The sequence below is a fragment of the Anomaloglossus baeobatrachus genome, chromosome 1, assembly GCF_048569485.1.
Source record: "Anomaloglossus baeobatrachus isolate aAnoBae1 chromosome 1, aAnoBae1.hap1, whole genome shotgun sequence".
Lineage (NCBI taxonomy): Eukaryota > Metazoa > Chordata > Amphibia > Anura > Aromobatidae > Anomaloglossus > Anomaloglossus baeobatrachus.
In genome coordinates, this window is record NC_134353.1 from 402,993,962 (window position 1) to 403,016,894 (window position 22,933).

General features: G+C 48.1%; 1 protein-coding gene across 1 annotated transcript in view; it reads left to right on the plus strand.

Moving 5' to 3' along the window:
• The first annotated feature begins 49 nt into the window (after window positions 1–49).
• Window positions 50–22,933, plus strand: part of JSRP1 (junctional sarcoplasmic reticulum protein 1) — a 95,242-nt gene continuing 72,358 nt past the window's right edge. Inside the window, exon 1 of the mRNA XM_075352583.1 lies at window positions 50–230. The gene's annotated coding sequence lies outside the window, so the exon portion shown is untranslated. The remainder of the gene's footprint in view (window positions 231–22,933) is intronic.

Consider the following 22,933-nt stretch of genomic DNA (forward strand, 5'->3'; position numbering starts at 1 on the left):
TCCAAGACTCCGCAGTACATTGGTGGGCGAGTGCAGGAGAAACGTCACGTGATCCTTCTCCGCGCCCTCTCTCTGGCCCGGCAACAGCGCGCTCACGTGTTATCGGGTTAGTGACGTCACTGGCGAGAGCGCGCACCGATACGGAATTACACCCACGAGTGGATTAACTCCGGAAGTGGGAAAGTCCAGACTACACGATTAGCAGCAACACTTCAGGACCAGGTCAAAAAGTAAGTGTCTGGGCACTTGAGTTATACAGAGCGTCCCTTACAGGTGACTGCATTACTCCTACATGAGGTTATGCCTGTGTGGAACAATAAGTGACGCAACTGTTGCTATGGAGCTTAGTCACGTGGTGAGATGACGTTGGCGGAAAAGACAACGCGTACGCTCAGTGAAGGTCGTGTAGAGTGGGGCTAGGCCTGGCAGTGATGACGCGCTGGTCACGTGACGCGCCCGCAGGCGGCTCCGCCCTCGTCAGTGTGGACTAGTGATGGGCAGTCCGGCTCTTTTTGATGAGCCGGCTCATTCGGCTCGGCTCACCAAAAAGAATCGGCTCTTTCGGCTCAAAAAACGGCTCTTTTTTTTAAAAAAAACCTCTGCTGCACCTTGTGATGATACAGAACCTCCCCTGTACATTGGGAACCTCATTCTACACCCTTGTATGTATCTAGTGAAGCAGTAAAAACAGTTTTTAGCATTATTGTTTCCGTTTCCTCAGATTGTCAGCTCTTCTGGACAGGGCCCTCGCTCCTCTTTTATGTGGTGTTTTTTGTACATGTCCTTTCTACATTAGTCAGTGCTCTGATATGTGTCGCTCCTACAAAAGATTATAATTCCTGAAAATAAAGGCGAGTTGCAATTACTGTGCTGCCTGTCACTATATGTGTAACACACACACACTGTACATACTGAACACAAAGGACATACATACATACACACATTGTACACACACACTGTACATACTGAACACAAAGGACACACATACATACACACATTGTACACACACACTGTACATACTGAACACAAAGGACACACATTGTACACACACTGTACATACTGAACACAAAGGACACACATACATACACACATTGTACACACACTGGACATACTGAACACAAAGGACACACATACATACACACATTGTACACAAACACTGTACATACTGAACACAAAGGACACACATACATACACACATTGTACACACACACTGTACATACTGAACACAAAGGACATACATACATACACACATTGTACACACACTGGACATACTGAACACAAAGGACACACATACATACACACATTGTACACAAACACTGTACATACTGAACACAAAGGACACACATACATACACACATTGTACACACACACTGTACATACTGAACACAAAGGACATACATACATACACACATTGTACACACACACTGTACATACTGAACACAAAGGACACACATTGTACACACACTGTACATACTGAACACAAAGGACACACATACATACACACATTGTACACACACACTGTACATACTGAACACAAAGGACACACATACACACATTGTACACACACACTGTACATACTGGACACACATACATACACACATTGTACACACACACTGTACATACTGAACACAAAGGACACACATACACACATTGTACACACACACTGTACATACTGGACACACATACATACACACATTGTACACACACACTGTACATACTGAACACAAAGGACACACATACACACATTGTACACACACACTGTACATACTGGACACACATACATACACACATTGTACACACACACTGTACATACTGAACACAAAGGACACACATACACACATTGTACACACACACTGTACATACTGGACACACATACATACACACATTGTACACACACTGTACATACTGAACACAAAGGACACACACTGTACATACTGAACACAAAGGACACACATACATACACACATTGTACACACACACTGTACATACTGAACACAAAGGACACACATACACACATTGTACACACATACTGTACATACTGGACACACATACATACACACATTGTACACACACTGTACATACTGAACACAAAGGACACACATACATACACACATTGTACACACACTGGACATACTGAACACAAAGGACACACATACATACACACATTGTACACACACACTGTACATACTGAACACAAAGGACACATACATACACACATTGTACACACATACTGTACATACTGAACACAAAGGACACACATACATACACACATTGTACACACACACTGTACATACTGAACACAAAGGACACACATACATACACACATTGTACACACACACTGTACATACTGAACACAAAGGACACACATACATACACACATTGTACACACACACTGTACATACTGGACACACATACATACACACATACACACATTGTACACATACTGTACATACTGAACACAAAGGACACACATACATACACACATTGTACACACACTGTACATACTGGACACACATACATACACACATTGTACACACACTGTACATACTGAACACAAAGGACACACATACACACATTGTACACACACTGGACATACTGAACACAAAGGACACACATACATACACACATTGTACACACACTGTACATACTGAACACAAAGGACACACATTGTACACACACACTGTACATACTGGACACACATACATACACACATTGTACACACACTGTACATACTGAACACAAAGGACACACATACACACATTGTACACACACACTGTACATACTGGATACTGAACACAAAGGACACACATACATACACACATTGTACACACATTGTACACACATACTGTACATACTGAACACAAAGGACACACATACATACACACATTGTACACACACTGGACATACTGAACACAAAGGACACACATACATACACACATTGTACACACACACTGTACATACTGAACACAAAGGACACATACATACACACATTGTACACACATACTGTACATACTGAACACAAAGGACACACATACATACACACATTGTACACACACACTGTACATACTGAACACAAAGGACACACATACATACACACATTGTACACACACACTGTACATACTGAACACAAAGGACACACATACATACACACATTGTACACACACACTGTACATACTGGACACACATACATACACACATACACACATTGTACACATACTGTACATACTGAACACAAAGGACACACATACATACACACATTGTACACACACTGTACATACTGGACACACATACATACACACATTGTACACACACTGTACATACTGAACACAAAGGACACACATACATACACACATTGTACACACACTGGACATACTGAACACAAAGGACACACATACATACACACATTGTACACACACTGTACATACTGAACACAAAGGACACACATTGTACACACACACTGTACATACTGGACACACATACATACACACATTGTACACACACTGTACATACTGAACACAAAGGACACACATACACACATTGTACACACACACTGTACATACTGGACACACATACATACACACATTGTACACACACTGTACATACTGAACACAAAGGACACACATACATACACACATTGTACACACATTGTACACACATACTGTACATACTGAACACAAAGGACACACATACATACACACATTGTACACACACTACATACTGAACACAAAGGACACACATACATACACACATTGTACACACATACTGTACATACTGAACACAAAGGACACACATACATACACACATTGTACACACACACTGTACATACTGAACACAAAGGACACACATACATACACACATTGTACACAAACACTGTACATACTGAACACAAAGGACACACATACACACATTGTACACACACACTGTACATACTGAACACAAAGGACATACATACATACTGTACATACTGAACACAAAGGACACACATACATACACACATTGTACACACACACTGTACATACTGAACACAAAGGACATACATACATACACACATGTACACACACACTGTACATACTGAACACAAAGGACACACATACATACACACATTGTACACAAACACTGTACATACTGAACACAAAGGACACACATACATACACACATTGTACACACACACTGTACATACTGAACACAAAGGACACACATACATACACACATTGTACACAAACACTGTACATACTGAACACAAAGGACACACATACATACACACATTGTACACAAACACTGTACATACTGAACACAAAGGACACACATACATACACACATTGTACACACATACTGTACATACTGAACACAAAGGACACATACATACACACATTGTACACAAACACTGTACATACTGAACACAAAGGACACACATACATACACACATTGTACACATACTGTACATACTGAACACAAAGGACACACACACATACACACATTGTACACACATACTGTACGCACACCAAAATATGGAAGCATAGGATACTGAATAGCAAAATCAGTTTATTTCAACACAACCTGGAACAGAAATGTTTAAATGCTAACATAGCATGGGTCCAACCTCTGCTGGTGGTGCACAGCACTACAAATCCCAGCAAGTGGAACACAATATGGCAATGCAACACTAGTTACATACCGACTTTTTTAACAGTTAAGTGACAATAAATGTCATTGAGGTAGTATTGCACATAAAACAAATGTATAGAGGTTGTGTGCAGATGTCAGATCTATTTACATCTAAAAATACCAGGATTTGTTAACAGAAATAGAAAAAAGGGACTGAACACAGTATACAGCCCCGGCTCACAGTATACAGCCCCGGCTCACAGTATACAGCCCCGGCTCATAGTATACAGCCCCGGCTCACAGTATACAGCCCCGGCTCACAGTATATACAGTACCAAACAGCACCAGCTCACAGTATACAGCACCAGCTCACAGTATACAGCACCAGCTCACAGTAAGTATACAGTACCAAACAGCACCAGCTCACAGTATACAGCACCAGCTCACAGTATACAGCACCAGCTCACAGTAAGTATACAGTACCAAACAGCACCAGCTCACAGTATACAGCACCAGCTCACAGTATACAGCACCAGCTCACAGTAAGTATACAGTACCAAACAGCACCAGCTCACAGTATACAGCACCAGCTCACAGTATACAGCACCAGCTCACAGTATACAGCCCCGCTGTGGAGGGGCAGCCCGGCCGCCGTACCCCAGGTCATTACCTCCTGCCTCCGGCACTGAAAGGAAGAACCACTATGTGTGTATAGCTTTAAGTGTCAGCTCCTGCCCAGAGCTTGTGTTTACTTTACTCTTCTCCTTATCTCCTGCTTCCCCCTGAAGCAGTGAAAAAAAAAAAAAAAAGCGGCTCTTTATGGCTCGTTCACTTTGCTGATTCGGCTCATATCGTTCACTTCAAAGAGCCGGCTCAAAGAATCGGCTCGTTCGCGAACGACACATCACTAGTGTGGACTGTGTTGTGCGATTACTCGCGCATTTAGCGCACGGTCCTCTGCATCTTCTTACTGCCGTCCGCCATCTGACGCTGGCCATTACTGGGCGCAGAGCTGTGCCCACAACCGGGGCAGCGGTGTGACCCCCTGACGTGTGGCGGGATGCTCTGCACCCTCCCCCGGTCCAGGGACGTTACCAGGGCCGGACTGGGACTAAAATTCAGCCCTGGCATTTGGGGGTGCACATGCCCAGTTTTCGTGTGGTGAATGTGCAATATCTTTGTGCACTTGTAGATTGTGTGACACGACCATATAACATGTAGTCATGGCTGCGTCCAGTATTACAGCTCAGTCCTATTTATTGCTCTTAGTAGCAAGACCTGGTGAAGCCGCTATTTTCCTACAGAGCTGGGACGATGCTGAGGTTGGTTTCTTATTCGTCAGTTTCTTATTCAGCAATTTAGTTCTTTCAGTTTTTTATGCATTTAACAACAAAAATAACACATCACAATAATAAAATACAATGCACTGATGTGCCCTAATATAAATACACAAAATCAGCTGCGAAAATTATAAAACTGGCAAAAAGATGGGCATCAAAGTATGTTAGTGAAAGGGTTAAATGGCTTTGGGCCACTGATCTAACACCACAATTGCCTATCTAGTGATGCCTCTAATCAAACTCAAGTGACTTCAGCCTGGCCCAAAGGGGCTCTGATCATCAAAACTGGCATCAAAGTGGGCACACAGCCAAGTTTCAAAGATTTGAATAGGTAACTGGTGTTTCTGAGGGGTTAAATGGCTTTGGGCCACTGAACTCACACCACATTTACAGACCTAGTGATGCCACACATCAAATTCAGATCACTCCAGCCTGGCCCAAACAGGTTCTGGGCATCAAAACTGTCATCAAAGTGGGCAAATGGCCAGTTTTCACAGATTTGAATAAGTAACTGGTGTTTTTGAGGGGTTAAATGGCTTTGGGCCACTGATCTCACACCACATTTACATACCTAGTGATGACACACATCAAATTCAGATTACTCCAGCCTGGCCCAAACAGGTTCTGGGCATCAGAACTGGCATCAAAGTGGGCAAAACCCCAGTTTTCACAGATTTGAATAAGTAACTTGTGTATTTAAGTGGTTAAATGGCTTTGGGCCTCTGATCTCACACTACATTTACATACCTATTGATGTCGCACATCAAATTCAGATCACTCCAGCCTGGCCCAAACAGGTTCTGGGCATCAGAACTGGCATCAAATTGGGCAAGTGGCCAGTTTTTACAAATTTGAATAAGTAACTGGTGTTTTTGAGGGGTTAAATGGCTTTGGGCCACTGATCTCACACCACATTTACATACCTAGTGATGCCCCACATCAAATTCAGATCACTTCATCCTGGCCCAAACAGGTTCTGGGCATCAAAACTGGCATCAAAGTGGGCAAAACCCCAGTTTTCACAGATTTGAATAAGTAACTGATGTTTTTGAGGGGTTAAATGGCTTTGGGCCACTGATCTCACACCACAATTACATACCAAGTGATGCCGCACATAGAATTCAGATCACTCCAGCCTGGCCCAAACAGGTTCTGGGCATCAGAACTGGCATCAAAGTGGGCAAAACCCCAGTTTTCACAGATTTGAATAAGTAACTGATGTTTTTGAGGGGTTAAATGGCTTTGGGCCACTGATCTCACACCACAATTACATACCTAGTGATGCCACACATCAAATTCAGATCACGCCAGCCTGGCCCAAACAGGGGTTTTGCCCACTTTGATGCCAGTTCTGATGCCCAGAACCTGTTTGGTCCAGGCTGGAGTGATCTGAATTCTATGTGCGGCATCACTTGGTATGTAATTGTGGTGTGAGATCAGTGGCCCAAAGCCATTTAACCCTTCAAAAACACCAGTTACTTATTCAATTCTGTGAAAAGTGGGTTTTGCCCACTTTGATGCCATTTCTGATGCCCAGAACCTGTTTGGTCCAGGCTGGAGTGATCTGAATTTTATGTGCGGCATCACTAGGTATGTAAATGTTGTGTGAGATCAGTGGCCCAAAGCCATTTAACCCCTCAAAAACATCAGTTACTTATTCAAATCTGTAAAAACTGGCCACTTGCCCAATTTGATGCCAGTTCTGATGCCCAGAACCTGTTTGGGCCAGGCTGGAGTGATCTGAATTTGATGTGTGGCATCACTAGGTATGTAAATGTTGTGTGAAATTAGTGGCCCAAAGCCATTTAACCCCTCAAAAACACCAGTTACTTATTCAAATCTGTGAAAATTGGCTGTGTGCCCACTTTGATGCCAGTTTTGATGCCCAGAACCCCTTTGGGCCAGGCTGGAGTCACTTGAGTTTGATTAGGGGCATCACTAGATATGCAATTGTGGTGTTAGATCAGTGGCCCAAAGCCATTTAACCCTTTCACTAACATACTTTGGTGCCCACTTTGATGCCCATTTTTTTGCCAGTTTTATAATTTTCGCAGCTGATTTTGAGTGTATTTATATTAGGGCACATCAGTGCATTGTATTTTATTATTGTGATGTGTTATTTTTGTTGATAAATGCATAAAAAACTGAAAAAAACTAAATTGCCGAATAAGAAACTGACGAATAAGAAACCAACCTCAGCCCCCAATAAGAAACTGGACGAATAAGAAACCAACTTCAGCATCGTAGAGCTGGGTCCCTTACTGAAAGAAGAGGATGCTGAGCTCTACATATAATGCTAAGGCCTCATCATATAACTGATATCAGACCCCCCTCAGCTAATATTGATGACCTTTTCTACAGATAGGTGATCAGGGAAGCTGTTGTTGTCACTGGTGATAATTTTGGACACATACAACTTAGGGAATGTGCAATGACATTTTTGGGGGCTGATCCCACCATGGAAACTACTATGAAAAATACAATGAGTGCCATCTGCATCTATTACTGTGCGCAGGTTCAGGCTTTTGAGCATCTTTTAACCACTACAGGTTTCTAAAACCACCAAGTGGTTAAAAGAAGTGACCGCTCCATTCTTCTGGTGTTTTCCACCCAGCAGACGCTGTGTACTTTACAATGCAGATCAATGGAAAGGTTCGGAAGATGCCCGGGTGTCTTTCATTGCGTTTTACCATCACTTTTTCTTAAAAAGCACAGTAAAAAAAAAAGTGACAAAAACAATAGGAAAACACTAAAAAAAGCCAAAGATGGTCAAGACCATAGAAAAAATACCCAAGAAACAACTGTAAAACTACACAGAAGATGGGTCCGGAAAAAAACGCCACGGTTTTCAACATCTACTTAAAAAACTTGCTGGTGTTGCTTGAGTTTAAAACACCTTGTGTGCACATAACCTTAGGTTTTCCAGTTTTTGAAAACCCATTTCCTGCATTGTTTATTTGTTTAATCCACTCTCCCCAGGTCTGCTATTGTCTGCAGCGCTGGTGTCACATCACAATGACAGCGCTGCAACCAATCATGGAGCTCAGCAAGTAACTGATTTGGCTACAGCAAGTAACTGATTGGCTACAGCGTTGCTGATGTGATGTCAGAGATGCAGACACTTATAGACTCCAAGCGCAACAGTACTTTGTATTTTTTATAACAAAAAGGACGCATCAGACATCAAGAGGATGTGAGCAGTCAGCGTCATGTAAGAACTACTCACATGAATACATCACTAGAACCAAATATTTGAGGAGGATTTGGAGACATTCTGCTTAAAATATGTGAAAACGTGTTAATTTTACACTTGCAAAATTCTCATAATGTCAGAACAAAGTTTTGATTATTTTTAAGCTTTATTTGACATAGCCTTGAAACGTGTTTTGGATTTTCATGTTCAGAATCACCATCAGTACATGTATGCCGCACCAGAACCTTCAGCAGCACATGAATGCAGCACCAGAGCCACCATCAGCACATGAATACAGCACCAGTGCCACAATCAGTATAGTTAAAAGAAAAAAGTTTTGGTACCGTGTTAGCCAGTCAAACAATCAGTATATGAATGCCACACCAGAACCATCATCAGCACATTAATACAGCACCAGAACCACCACCAGAACATGAAGGCAGTGCCAGAATCACCCTCAGCACATGAATGCAGCACCAGAGCCACCACTAGAACATGAATGAGTTGTTCCCGTCCCTTTTGTCTCCACATAGTACAGACACCATGATGAGATTTCATGCCCACAGCTAGTCTCTGAAGACCTCCCTCTTTGTTCTTCAGCAGCACTTATCCACACAGCACCTTTAAAAATAAAAGTATCAGTATACTGCCCCAAAAATATAAATATCTCCCATGCTGTGCTACTAAATAAAGACTTGCTGTGCTTCCTTCACAAAATATCTCCCTCCACACACACACACTGCCCCTCTCCGAAATATTATACCCCCACACACACTGCCCCTCTCCAAATATTATACCCCTCTACACACACACACTGCCCCTTTCCAAAATATTATAACCCCCCCCCACAAACACATACTGCCCCTCTCCAAAATATTATACCCCCCACAAACACACACAATGCCCCTCTCCAAAATATTATACCCTCACACACACTGCCCCTCTCCAAATATTTTACCCCCTACGCACACACACACACACACTGCCCCTCTCCAAAATATTATACACACACACACACACTGGCCATCTCTAAATTATTATACCCCCCATATATACACACACTGCCCTTTTCCAAAATATACCCCCCATATATACACACACACACTGCCGTTATGTAAAATACCCCCCCCCCCCTCACACACACTGCCCCTCTGGATAAAGTACTCCCCTTCCCCCCGCCTCTCGCAAAGCTGTGTCCCTTTCACAAATGTTCCCCCGTTATGTGCCCTAATCCCCTCCTCACTCACCCATAGTGAGTACACATTCCATCTACGGCTCCTCCACGGAGCTCTTACAACTGTCCAACGTGTCTCAGCAGCGCCCGCAGCAGTGTGATGATGTCAGCAAGGTGCTGATCTCATCACGTTGTTGCACGCTGGAGCCCCAGGCCGGTGCTGTCACTGATCAAATGTATTTGCGACTGAGAGACGCAAACACATTTGAGCAGGAAGGAGGGAGCTGCGGTCAGCGGCGCTTTCCTCAGCAGCACGCTGGGCAAGGGATCTCACTAAACAGCAAGGCCGGGGGGTCACAGCACAGCGCGCTGCCTCCTGCTGCTTTCAGTGATGCTACTGCGCGCAAGGCAAATTAATGTTGCCCAACGTGCAGACTGCTGAAGAGAGTGGCAGTGACTATAGAGTGAGCAGCCCACTACAGGGACCAGCCCACTACAGGGACCAGCCCTTCTGGCATTTGCCAGTATTGCCCTATGGCCAGTCCGGCCCTAGACGTTACACATGCTCAGTTCTGGAGCGACCGGGTGCTGCACATCCCCCTCCTAGTGATGTGAGTGGGAGGCGGATGTATATGGCCGCTATCAGAAGACGGGGAAGCTCCAGAACTGAGCATGCCCAGAAGAGCTGCTCGGCGGTGCCGGGTCCTGGCTGATCACACCGTCCACATGACCTATCCTAATGGTAGGCCATCAATGGAAAAGTACTAGACGAACTCTTTATGGAGGCAGCACATTGAGTGGACAGATGTAAAGATTTGAAAGATCGTTTTGAAGGTGCTAAAATTTTGCCAATTAAATGTTTGTATCTAGGCTATTCCTGGAGGACTGAGACACCTGTGCAAATGACTATACAACATCTAAATATAGCTACTCCTACTGGTGTTGACTACTTCCAGTTTTTCCACAAGATATAATCCTGGAAATTGTGCTAAAATCCAACTCAGCTAGGTGGTGCTGGCAGAACGGTCCAGCTTGATGAGTCACTCTTGGTCAATGCTAAATATTTGTATAGAGAAGGGTGAGTCAATGCTAATATTTCCATGGTATAAGCAGTCACAGTCGCTAACTCCGGCCCGCTGGCGCCCTCTAACTCCGGCCCGCTGGCGCCCTCTAACTCCGGCCCGCTGGCGCCCTCTAACTCCGGCCCGCTGGCGCCCTCTAACTCCGGCCCGCTGGCGCCCTCTAACTCCGGCCCGCTGGCGCCCTCTAACTCCGGCCCGCTGGCGCCCTCTAACTCCGGCCCGCTGGCGCCCTCTAACTCCGGCCCGCTGGCGCCCTCTAACTCCGGCCCGCTGGCGCCCTCTAACTCCGACCCGCTGGCGCCCTCTAACTCCGGCCCGCTGGCGCCCTCTAACTCCGGCCCGCTGGCGCCCTCTAACTCCGGCCCGCTGGCGCCCTCTAACTCTGGCCCGCTGGCGCCCTCTAACTCTGGCCCGCTGGCGCCCTCTAACTCTGGCCCGCTGGCGTCCTCTAACTCTGGCCCGCTGGCGCCCTCTAACTCTGGCCCGCTGGCGCCCTCTAACTCTGGCCCGCTGGCGCCCTCTAACTCTGGCCCGCTGGCGCCCTCTAACTCCGGCCCGCTGGCGCCCTCTAACTCCGGCCACTGGTGCCTTTCAAGGCTATGTCCTCATGTGTGTTTTTTTTCCTGCGTTTTTGTTGCATTTTAAAGTGCACCATGTCAATGACAAAATGCATGCGTTGTGCTTCCCCAGCAAAGTCTATGAAAAGTCAGAAATTCCATCTGCACGTTGCTTTTTGTAGACAGCGTTTTGTCAAATATTTGTCAAATTCATTGCTAAATAAAAGCAGCATGTCACTTCTTCATTGTGTTTTGGTTGCATTTTCCTCCCATTGAAATGAATGACGTGTGTCAAAACGCAACCAAAATGCTTAGCTGTGCGCTTGCACTGCATTTTGGATGCGTTCTTGTCAACAAAAACGCAGGTCTCTTGGTCTCTCTCTATCGGTCTCTCTCTGTCGGTCGGTCTCTCCCTTTTTCATACTCGCCGATCACCGGTGCGGCACTGAACAGCAGTCACACTGCTCCGGCGGCCTCTCCTGTAGCAGACGTCTGCTGCAGCTAATCGGTAAGATCAGCTGTTCTCCAGTCCTGTTGTGACTGCGAGATCTGAAGAAGCGAGGGCGCATGCGCTGCCCTCTCAGGTAATGCGGCCTTCAGAAACATGGCGCCGAAGATAAGTGCTATGCGCAGGTGCCAACTCCGACACCATGTTACTGAATAGAAACATTTGCATAGAGCCAGAGAGAGGGTGTAACAGGCGGCGGGGGGCGTGGGAATCATGTGCATAACCCGCCCGGATATTATCTGCAGAGGTGGAACTGCTGCATGCACGCCCTCCCGCAATGCTCTGCAGCATGCACGCTCGCCTGCAATGTTCTGCTACATGCACGCCCACCCGCAATGCCCTGCTGCATGCATGCCCGCAATGCTGTGCCGCATGCACGCAATTCTCTGCAGCAAGAACACCCGCCCGCAATGCTCTGCTGCATGCATGCCCAAACACAATGCTCCACCACCTGCACACCCGCAATGTTGTGCCGCCTGCACGCCCACCCACATTGCTCTGTCGCATGCACGCACGCATTGCTCTGCCACATGCACGCCCCTGTGTATACCGCGTGCCTCAGTATACAGTAATGTGCTCTGCTGAGCTGAGGCCCGAGGTAAGCACACAAGAGCAGGAGGAGTGGCGGAGGGGGAGTGGTGGCAGTGGGTAGAGTAGCAGTGGCGGGGAGACCGGGGGGAAGGGTAGCGGCGGCGGTGGTCCAGCGCCGGTACTCTCACATCCCGGGTGACAGGGGAAAGTGAAGCACACAGCATACGCTGTGAGCTCCACAAAGATGGCGGTGATCTCCTCCCTCGGCTGTGATCTGGACAGTCCAGGGGGCATGTCCAGCTCACAGCAGGGAGATCTCAGTGTTACGTTTAGGGGTTGGATGGCGACTATGAGACCCAATGCCCTGGGCGCTGCCATAAAGGAGGTGAGTAACTATCGTTACAAACACCAAATCTATGACGGCAGCCCTCAGTGCTTCAGTAAAACTAGAAATAAATAAAAACTAAATAAACAATGAATTTAATTTTGTATTAAAAATACTGCTTGCCCTGACTCCAGATGGGTGCTATCCATGGCATAGTCAGATGGTGGCAATGTAGCCCATTGTAACTGGAGGGAGCATGGTAATAGAAGTGATTGCTGTCTGTCTCCTGTGTTGTGCTTTGGGGTCGTCCTGCAGCAGTTTCAGTCTAGTCCGCAATGTTCTGCAGTGAGATGGCTATATAGAGAGCTCTTACCCAGACCAGCTTCACTCTCACTTCTTTGTGGCATCGGTATCTTCCACTTATATAAGTTTAATGCTGAATTCTATGATTGGCCAAAATTGCTGAGCCAGGATTCGCCTTTATCTCCATCTCATGACTGATGCAATTTCTAATGTCCAAGCAAACAATAGATAGAAAATTGTTACTTACACATAAAGAGCTGAGAGAAAGAAGCCAGTGAATTCAAATTTGGATCAAGGCTGATGGTTTGCAATTGAGGGTCCATCTTCTGAGCTCCTCCCGCGTGTGGGTCACACTGGTCAGCAACATTACCTCTTTGATTCTTTGCCAGTATGGCCAAGCATGTCGGGTCTTGACGCCTTAATACATATACATTTGTATACATATAAAATAGACACTTGTTTCTTCTAACTGGGATAGTGACATTCTGTAGCCAGAGGGCCAAGAGGATAGACATTCTTCAAAGAAGGGAGCTCAGGACACACTGTGCTATTTAAACCACTTTCTCACAAGTTCATATAAGCTCACACCCAGATTTGTCATGGTATATATTTGATGGGCATCAGCGCCATCAAAATCCATTTACTACAGCAAGTCTTCAAGGTCCTGAAACAGCAAAACAGTGCAGACAATCACAGTACCACCACCATATTTTACTATTGATATGATGTTCCTTTAACGCTTGCCAGTGTTGAAGTGACGAGCTGGAGTGTACTCACTGAACCAAAGGGGGTAACGGGGCTTACCCTGACCTGTGAGAAGGGGTGTAACTAAGCACCCACTGGGCATACACCAAAGCCTCTGATGGTGAGGATGGACTTGGCTGCCGGTAGATGCCAAGTGGCACTCCCAGGGCAGTGTCTGTTACTTTGGCAGCTGACCAACAGTGCATGGTTAGGCACTGGAACAGACTGGTACAAATTCTAGTAACAGCAGGTACAGGCAGAATGACTGATGTAGACAGTAATGGAGGGCACGGCAGGCACAGGTAGTGGGCACAGATACGGGTAGCGGGTACTGGATAACTCAGAACCTGACAAGCAGTTAGCAGACAGGCAGAGTGCTGGCCAACTGCGTTGGTAAATATGTCAACAGTCCGGATGACTGTTGCTCGGAAAGCTTCTTCCTGGTCCCTGAATGGCAGACCGTTGACCAAACCTGCTGTTGGTCCCAGGGGTCCCTCACCACCCTAGATAGGTTCTGTACCTACGTGCTGAGCAAGATAGCTGACCCTAGGTATCCCTAGTGCTGGACCATTAATAGGGAACGGGTGGGATGAGCTCTTTGTCAGCCCCCACTAAATAGTAAAAGAAGACCCAAGGAGGACACACGGTGAGAAAATGCATGAACTACTTATCCACAGATGACTCAGGCAGAAGTTCATCAAAGCTTCAGCAACGATACTACAGATGAGAGCAAACCCGTTGACCACCGAGCCGGAGATGTAGCGGTGTGTAAAGCAGGGGGGCGATCCACCCTTCCTGCAATATGGGCTCTTGTGAAGTTAACCCTGGGGCCTCAGCTGCCGTTCTGGGATGATATATATGTTTTTCAGGTGCCTCTGTGGGTGGTCGCAAGGAACAGGTAGGCAACGACCGCCCCTCAGCCGTCCCCCCTCCTGCAATTCCACCCCACGGTAGCAGGACTTGGGTGGGGGGGGGTCCTATGTTTTTATAGGTACTTCCAGTACCCTGCGGCTCCCTGCACACCTGTCTCTCCCTTGGTGACTGTGGTGGAGAGACATGTGTTTGCCTGTGGGCCTCTGTTATGTGGGTCGGGGTAGCGCTGCCTTTCCCTCCCTCCCTGCGCCTCACCTCATCCAGCGCCTCCGCATCCTGCCGGTCCTCCATGCTGCCCCTTCTCTGTGCGAGGTCCGGCTGCTGCTGTGCCTCGGTCGGCGGTTGGGACTTTCCTCCAGGCTCTCCCCCGTGCGCTCCGACCTGTGCATGAACAGGCACCTCCGTGTAAGCGGCCGCTCCGTCACGTGGGGGGCCGCCATCCTGAGCTGCTGCCTCCCTTCCTTCCTCCAGCCGCGTGGGTGACCGTCGGAGGGCCGCTCCGTCACTGCCAGTCAGTGGTGGCGGGGATGCGGTCTACCTTAGGGGAGTCTGGTGGATGGACGCGCTGACCTCCGGCTCCTCCATGTGCCTGCCGCGTGGTGAGTCTCCTCCATGCATCTCCGACAGGGGATTATGGAGCTCACGGCGGGGGGGATTGGGGCGGGTAAGCAGGGTAACGATGTCCCCCTTGATAGTAGGGGGCTGTGAGGAAGCCCTGGACCTGGTTTTGCGGGTCGATTTACCCATAATGAAGGTGGATGCCGGTGGATTTGTTAGGGTGAAGCAGGAGCTCCAGGAAAAGCAGCCTCACACCTCCATAGCTAGCCACGCCCCCTGTTATTTACAATTTTATGACCACTTATAAAATGTGTTCAAAGTGCTGCCCATTGTGTTGGATTGTCAATGCAACCCTCTTCTCCCACTCTTCACACACTGATATCAACACCACAGAAGAAATTCTAGCACAGGCTTCCAGTATCTGTTGTGTCACATGCTGCACATCTTGTATCTTCACAGCATAGACAATTTCCTTCAGATGACCCCAAAGATAAAAGTCTAAGGGGGTCAGATCGGGAGATCTTAGTGGCCATTCAACTGGCCCACGATGACCAATCCACTTTCCAGGACACTGTTCATGTAGGAATGCACAGACCTGACATCCATAATGTGATGGTGCACCACCACATTTTATACACAGTATATATATATGTGTGTGTGTGTGTTGTGAGACTGTGACCGGGGTTATCTATGACGGCCGGTATGTCTCGCCCCGGTTGTGCTCACTCCATGATAGAAAGTAGATCCACTCCAGGGTTAATGCTGTTTCCCTACAGGCTGAAGGAAGGGTTAAATGGAAACGGGAACAAGGGCAGGTGTGCCGGGTGTGAGGGAGTGAACACAACTCCCTGAGTTCTCTGCTGGAGAGGCACATGTATATTGTTGTAGATTTTTGTTTGGACATTAAACCGTGTGCTGTGAACCTTAATGCCTGGATCTCGTGTCTTCTGCTGCGCAGCCGACCACGCTACCTCACATATGGTGGAGAATCGGCGGGCATGCCAGCCCGGTGAGGTGTAGCATCCATCCCTGGTGACCCGGTAGCACATGTCCTGGATTCGAGCGGCTATACTACAGCCCAAACCCGGTGACGCCATGGAGGACATACTAAAGCAGCAGCAACAGATCAATGCACACCTGCTCCAGGCGTTGGAACGTCAGCAGCAATCCTTGCAAGTGCAGGACAAAAGGCACCAAGAACAGCTGGTTCAGGCCAATGCACGTCAGCAGCAAGCCTTGCAATAGCAGGAACAAAGACATCAAGAACAGATGGTTCTCCTGGCCAAGTCGATCCGTGCTGGACCGGCAGCAACAACCCCGGGACCGGGTGACGACGGCAGCGTCCGGAAAGCGGTGAGACAAGCGTTGCAAAAGATGACCCCGGGGGATGATGTGGAAGCGTTCCTGGCGGTGTTTGAGCGGGTGGCCGAGCGGGAAAAGCTGCCGACCCCCCAGTGGGCTGAGGTATTGTCGCCCTATCTGATGGGGGAACCCCAAAAAGCGTACCTGGACCTCTGTACCGAGGACGCCATTGACTATGCGACCCTGAAAGCCGAAATACTGGCTCGGTTGGGGGTGAATACCTACAGTTAGGTCCAGAAATATTTGGACAGTGACACAATTTTCGCGAGTTGGGCTCTGCATGCCACCACATTGGATTTGAAATGAAACCTCTACAACAGAATTCAAGTGCAGATTGTAACGTTTAATTTGAAGGTTTGAACAAAAATATCTGATAGAAATTGTAGGAATTGTACACATTTCTTTACAAACACTCCACATTTTGGGAGGTCAAAAGTAATTGGACAAATAAACCAAACCCAAACAAAATATTTTTATTTTCAATACTTTGTTGCGAATCCTTTGGAGGCAATCACTGCCATAAGTCTGGAACCCATGGACATCACCAAACGCTGGGTTTCCTCCTTCTTAATGCTTTGCCAGGCCTTTACAGCCGCAGCCTTCAGGTCTTGCTTGTTTGTGGGTCTTTCCGTCTTAAGTCTGGATTTGAGCAAGTGAAATGCATGCTCAATTGGGTTAAGATCTGGTGATTGACTTGGCCATTGCAGAATGTTCCACTTTTTTGCACTCATGAACTCCTGGGTAGCTTTGGCTGTATGCTTGGGGTCATTGTCCATCTGTACTATGAAGCGCCGTCCGATCAACTTTGCGGCATTTGGCTGAATCTGGGCTGAAAGTATATCCCGGTACACTTCAAAATTCATCCGGCTACTCTTATCTGCTGTTATGTCATCAATAAACACAAGTGACCCAGTGCCATTGAAAGCCATGCATGCCCATGCCATCACGTTGCATCCACCATGTTTTACAGAGGATGTGGTGTGCCTTGGATCATGTGCCGTTCCCTTTCTTCTCCAAACTTTTTTCTTCCCATCATTCTGGTACAGGTTGATCTTTGTCTCATCTGTCCATAGAATACTTTTCCAGAACTGAGCTGGCTTCATGAGGTGTTTTTCTGCAAATTTAACTCTGGCCTGTCTATTTTTGGAATTGATGAATGGTTTGCATCTAGATGTGAACCCTTTGTATTTACTTTCATGGAGTCTTCTCTTTACTGTTGACTTAGAGACAGATACACCTACTTCACTGAGAGTGTTCTGGCCTTCAGTTGATGTTATGAACGGGTTCTTCTTCACCAAAGAAAGTATGCGGCGATCATCCACCACTGTTGTCATCCGTGGACGCCCAGGCCTTTTTGAGTTCCCAAGCTCACCAGTCAATTCCTTTTTTCTCAGAATGTACCTGACTGTTGATTTTGCTACTCCAAGCATGTCTGCTATCTCTCTGATGGTTTTTTTCTTTTTTTTCAGCCTCAGGATGTTCTGCTTCACCTCAATTGAGAGTTCCTTAGACCGCATGTTGTCTGGTCACAGCAACAGCTTCCAAATGAAAAACCACACACCTGTAATCAACCCCAGACCTTTTAACTACTTCATTGATTACAGGTTAACGAGGGAGACGCCTTCAGAGTTAATTGCAGCCCTTAGAGTCCCTTGTCCAATTACTTTTGGTCCCTTGAAAAAGAGGAGGCTATGCATTACAGAGCTATGATTCCTAAACCCTTTCTCCGATTTGGATGTGAAAACTCTCATATTGCAGCTGGGAGTGTGCACTTTCAGCCCATATTATATATATAATTGTATTTCTGAACATGTTTTTGTAAACAGCTAAAATAACAAAACTTGTGTCACTGTCCAAATATTTCTGGACCTAACTGTATGTACGGGCTCAGCGGGTAAATCAGTGGTTCTATGAGGAAGCCAAACCCGTACGCTCCCAGGCCTATGACTTGTTGCATCTTGTAAAAAAATGGTTGCAGCCTGACACTCTGAGCCCGGCGCAAATGGTGGAAAGGGTAGTAGTTGATCGTTTTGTGCGCACTTTACCCGTCATCGTTCAACGGTGGGTAGGACAGGGTGACCCGAGTACCCTCGACCAATTAGTGTCCCTGGTAGAGCGGCATGTGGCTACGCAGGACTTGATATGGGACACTGAGACTTTGCGTACCGCCCGTCGGTCCGGCCCCTCCAAGCCTAGGGCCAAGGACCCACCGCTGACAACGGTGCAGGAGTCCCCTACCGTCCCGTCTGAGCCCGCGCCCGCCGTTCCTGAGGTCCGGAAGGTTCTGTACCCTAAACGACAACCCGTCAAGGGGGTTTCCTTCCCTGTTAGATGTTGGCGGTGCCAGCGGGTGGGACATATGGAAGCCCAGTGTCCACTCACCACGGAGCCCATGGATTGTGGGGTTACCCGGCAGGGTTCAATGTATGCTCAGGTGGTGTGTACCGCTGACCTGGTCTCCCCAGAGACGGAGCCCCACTTATGCCAAATACAGGTGAATGGATGTCCGGTTACAGGATTTTTGGATTCCGGAAGCTTAGTGACCCTTGTGCGATCCACCTTGAGGGCTAAAGTAAAGGCCACAGGACGTACCGTGGGGGTGGTTTGCATACATGGGGACCACCGAGACTATCCCACGGGGATTGTCACCATCACAGCACCTTGCGGTCAGGTGCAACATGAGGTGGGACTTCTTAACACTCTTCCTTATGACGTGATCCTAGGAAGGGATCTGCCCTATTTTTGGACTTTATGGAAGGGACTCCCTAAGTCCCCTCAGATATTGGTCAGTCCGGGACCTGAGCCCTACAATCCTGAATCCGGGACGCCTGCCGTAGGGGTCACCATGATAGAATGTGAACCCGATAGGTCACCCCTAGAGGTATTGGCAGGAGAGGCTGAGATGGTCGAGCCCATCCCGGAGTTGGAGGCGTCCCCGGTTACTTTTGGGACAGCCCAACTCCAGGACCCTACGTTAATACATGCCCGGAGTCGGGTGACAGTAGTTGACGGGGTGGCACAGCTGCCCGGTGCCCAGGTAAGGTACCCCCATTTCGCTCTTAAGGGGTACCTGGCCACCTAGGGGTCAAGAAAACGCAGGAGCGAATATTGCAAAGGTTCTACTGGCCCGGGGTCTTTGGGGAGGTAATACGGTTCTGCGAAACCTGCCCGGAGTGTCAGCTTACCGCACCCCTGACCCATTTTCGCAGTCCGTTGGTACCGTTACCCATTATAGAAGTCCCTTTTGAACGGATAGGGATGGATCTGGTGGGGCCCCTCGTAAAGTCTGCTCGAGGGCACCAACACATCCTAGTGATCGTTGACTATGCCACCCGGTATCCCGAGGCGATACCTCTCAGACATACTGCAGCAAAGCTTATAGCTCGGCAGTTGTTTGCTGTGTTCTGCCGGGTGGGGTTGCCCAAGGAGATCCTTACGGATCAGGGAACCCCATTCATGTCTAAAGTGACCAAAGAGCTATGCCGGCTACTCCAGATCAAGCAGTTGCGTACGTCTGTGTATCATCCTCAAACGGACGGTTTAGTCGAGCGTTTCAATAAAACCCTGAAAACCATGCTAAAAAGGGTGATTTCAAAAGACGGGAAAGACTGGGATATGATGCTTCCCTATTTGATGTTTGCCATCCTTGAGGTGCCACAGGCATCCACGGGGTTTTCGCCTTTTGAGTTGTTATACGGGCGACATCCCCGGGGATTGTTGGACCTGGCAAAGGAAACATGGGAGCAGGAGCCCACCCTCCATAAAAGTGTGATTGAACACATTTTGGGTATGCAGAACCGCATAAGCGCGGTCATGCCAATTGTGAAGGAGCATTTACAGGAGGCTCAGGCCGCGCAAAGCGGCCGCTACAATAGACAAGCCACCGTGCGGACCTTTAAACCCGGGGATCGGGTGTTGGTATTAATCCCCACGGCGGAGAGTAAATTCCTGGCTCAGTGGCAAGGCCCCTACGAGATAAAGGAAAGAGTCGGGGTGGTCAACTATAAAGTATTGCAGCCCGGTAGGCGGAAACCTGAACAAATATACCATGTCAACCTATTAAAACCTTGGCAGGAACGGGAAAGCCTGATGGCTGTTTTTTCCCCATCTCCCTCCTCTTCGGGTCGTTCACATCCGGCTCCAGCGACCTCCGGAGAGGACGAACCGGAAGTAAGGATTGGAGAAGCCCTCACCAAGACTCAGAGGCGAGAGGCCAGACGGTTGGTTCAGCAGAACCCCGATGTCTTCTCCGAGCTGCCCGGTAGGACCAGTCTGATACGACATGATATTGTCACCGAGCCCCACCTGAAGGTACGCCTGAAGTCATACCGGGTACCGGAGGCTCGACGACAAGCCATATCGGAGGAAGTAAAGACAATGTTACGCCTGGGGGTCATCGAAAAATCCCGGAGTGAATGGGCTAGTCCGATTGTCCTAATACCAAAACCCGATGGCTCCTTAAGGTTCTGCAATGACTTTAGGAGATTGAACGAAATATCCAAGTTCGATCTCTACCCCATGCCCCGGGTGGATGAGCTGATTGATAGGCTGGGACAGGCGCGATATTTTACCACGCTCGACCTGACCAAGGGGTACTGGCAGGTGCCACTGACGGAGTCTGCCAAGGAGAAAACCGCTTTTGTTACGCCGGAGGAGGGTCTCTTCCACTATGTTGTCTTGCCTTTTGGGTTACATGGCGCTCCGGCCACGTTCCAGAGGTTGATGGACTTAGTGCTGGAACCCCACCAGGCGTATGCATCAGCGTACCTTGATGACATCATTATTTACAGCTCCGATTGGCAGACCCACTTGGAACAGGTACAAGCGGTGGTGGACGCGCTTCGAACAGCCGGATTGACAGCCAATCCCAAGAAATGTGCGTTGGGACTCACGGAAGCCCGCTACTTGGGCTACGTGATAGGCCAAGGAGTGATTAAGCCCCAAATTAACAAGGTTGAGGCGATCCAGAAGTGGCCTAGACCCCTGACCACGAAGCAGGTTAGGGCCTTCCTGGGTATCGTGGGGTACTACAGGAGGTTTGTAAAGGATTTTGCGGGACTATCGGCCCCCTTGACGGACCTTCTCAAAGGCAAGAAGTCCGTCATGGTGCGCTGGACTCCGCAGGCCGAGGACTCCTTCCGGGCACTGAAGGGGGTCCTGTGCGGACAGCCCGTTCTTGTACACCCTGATTTCCGGAAGGAGTTCATAGTACAGACTGACGCCTCAGAGGTCGGCCTGGGGGCAGTGCTGTCTCAGGTGGTTCAGGGGGAGGAACACCCCGTCACCTTCTTAAGTAGGAAGCTCACCCCTCCCGAGCGGAATTATAGCGTAGTGGAGAAGGAGTGCCTGGCGATCAAGTGGGCCTTGGAGTCCCTACGCTATTACCTGCTGGGACGGCAGTTTCGCTTGGTGACGGATCACTCTCCACTGGTCTGGATGAGGTCCGCCAAGGAACGGAATGCCCGGGTTACCCGGTGGTTCCTTTCTCTGCAGAACTTCCGGTTTACGGTTGAACATAGGGCCGGTAGGTTGCAGGGTAACTCCGATGCCTTGTCCCGCGGCCTGTGTTTGATGGCGGGAGTTCAACCCCGCTCGCTTGAACTGAGGGGGGGGTATGTGAGACTGTGACCGGGGTTATCTATGACGGCCGGTATGTCTCGCCCCGGTTGTGCTCACTCCATGATAGAAAGTAGATCCACTCCAGGGTTAATGCTGTTTCCCTACAGGCTGAAGGAAGGGTTAAATGGAAACAGGAACAAGGGCAGGTGTGCCGGGTGT